A 2,622-nucleotide genomic window follows, 5' to 3' on the forward strand; every position below is an offset into this window, starting at 1 on the left:
TGGTAGCCTTGTGCAGCTCTGCTGTCTCCTATGGGTTTTCCAGGGTTGCTATGGGTCTGAATCAACATGGCAAAAGTGGGCTTGGGTTTCCTTAGCTAAGCAAATACAAAGATAAATAAAAACTCATCCATAATTTTATACATTTTGTGTTCTAATTAAGATTCTGTTTCCGGAGTCTGGGCAGCTTCGGTTTTTAACCTGAAGATCCCTTTTTTTCTTTATAACATGCTAGGTTAAGCAACATTCTAAATTGTTTTCCACTGGAGCCAAAATGTTCTCTTCAAAGTGAGTACATGCAATGAGCAGCGGGGATCCATCACCCTGATGTCCACTCCAAGTGCTAGGCCAACCTGGCTTAAATAGATCTGTTACATAAGAATTATGAATTCATCTAGATCTAGGTGTTATTGTATACCTAAATTTTAAGCACATTAAAAAATTAAGCAGGTTAAGCACTTTTTTGGGGGGTGGCTAATAATTTGATCTCTAAATCGTTTAATAGTTTATAGAAATCATTTTAAGTCTTTGCATATCTGTAGTGGCTGGAGGTAAGAACACTCTCTTCAAGGAAAGAACTCTAGCTATAAATTCAGATTTTGCAGTCGGGCTGCTGGGTTTTAATCTCAGTACTCAATCTTGGGTGGTTGTGATAGAGGTAACATATTTTCTCCGTATTAATTCCATCCGGCATGAAAGGAGAATAGTCACAGTTGCTACCTTCCTGGGAGGAGTCATAGGAGTCCAATGATTAAGAATGGCACAGAAGGTTGGAGATTCCAACTCACCCACAGGCTCCATGGGAAAACAAAACAAATAAACTTTGTGATCTGCTCCTATGAAATCCCCCTGTTCAGGAGTTCTAGCTGTCATGGGGTCACTACCTGAGCATACACAACCACTACCACTACCTTCATGGTTTGTGAGCACTGGGTTAAATCATGTATCATACTGCTTAGTGCCTATGATATTTTCAATAAATGTCAGCAATTTTATATGGTCATTATTATAATTAAATATACATAAATGGATCATAATGCTGAGATTAATCTGACAGCAAATATACACAGACTTTCCAAAACAAATTAATTCAGGAATATTTATCCATATAGTGTCAACATTGTCATAAACACTGGAGGTTTATAGATAATCTGGAGGGAAGAAGGATTGAGATACAAAATAAATGGGATGATCAGGAAGTCTACATAAACATGATGGTCTTTCCCCCCCCCAGCATTGGGAAGTCTGTGAGCTTGCCCTATTAACAAATAAAAACACAGGATGTCCAGCTAAATTCAACAGAGCATCCTGTATTGTCTCTGACAATTGTACCTCAGGCTGAAAAATGACAAGCAAGCTTTGGGTTTCCTTGTGGGACTGGCACAAAAGGAATAAAGGGCAAGTGGGTTGAATTAGAAATTCTGATGGGGCAGGGATGTCACAGCGTGTGAAAGAGAAAACACTCACAGAGCTCTGGAATTCTTGTCTCACGGCAGGCACCTGGACGCACCTATCTTACCCAGAAGGCACTGGGCTGAGGGGTTCTCCAGACTTGCCTGCAGATGAGTAGCGCTCAGAGGCTTCATCTTGACTCTGAACATTTATTATCTATGATCATAGGAAGACAGAGTGAAAATGATCTTAGATAGCAGGTAATGCAACCCTCAGGAAACAGCCCTATAATTGAAGAAAGTGCTTCTTATAACAAGGTATCGATTGGGTGTTTGAAAGGTCAGTGAGCTGTAAGGAAAAATAAATAATCCTCTATGATTTTCCTCCTTGACTTTTCCACTCTGTTATTTTGCACCCGCGGCTCAGCGCAACACGATTTCCCCGCGCAAATGAGTTCAGTACTTGACGCTGGTAGTTGCTATCATACAGCGTGAATCTCCGTCCACGGCTTTCCTTGCACCTCGTGAGTGGAGAGTTGACGTCTCCTTCATTCTGAGATTTGTAGCGGTAGTGTGGATTATCGTATGAAGATGGAATTCACACACTCAAACCTGAAAGTAGAGTGTTCTTTTTGATTCACATTTCAAATTCCAGTTTCTGCAAGAGTGTCTAGATGTAGTCAGCAAACAAAAACAAGCGAAAACACCACCTTACTGCCTCTGAGTCAATTCTGACTCAGCGATCAGAGCAGGCTAAAACTGTCCCTTTGGATGTCTGAGGCTGTACGTCTTTATGGGGCGGGAAAGCCTCATCTTTCTCTCATAGAGCAGCTGTTGGGTTCAAATGGTTGACCTTGCAGTTAGCAGCCCAATGCATAATACACTCTGCCTTCACAACACAAGCATAAGAAGAAGAACTCACTGCCATCAAGTCAATGCTGACTCATAGTGACCCGTGAGGCTTTCTGAGACTGTAACTATTTATGGGAGTAGAAAGCTTAGTTTGTCTCCCATGGAGCTGCTGGTGGTTTCAAACTGCTGACCAGGCAGATCGCAGCCCAGTGCGTAGCCACTGCACCACCGTGTTCTAAATTATCCAACTATTTGCAAATGTTATGAGATCTTCTTGAAGCCAAACCTGTGGGTGCTAAATCACTTTAAATTTTGCTTATTTTGAAACATACAGAACAACTAAAATGTTTTGTATTAGAGTCTCACAGATGCTGAAGTAAAT

Source organism: Tenrec ecaudatus, chromosome 7 (assembly GCF_050624435.1).
Source record: "Tenrec ecaudatus isolate mTenEca1 chromosome 7, mTenEca1.hap1, whole genome shotgun sequence".
In the NCBI taxonomy this organism is placed as follows: Eukaryota; Metazoa; Chordata; class Mammalia; order Afrosoricida; family Tenrecidae; genus Tenrec; species Tenrec ecaudatus.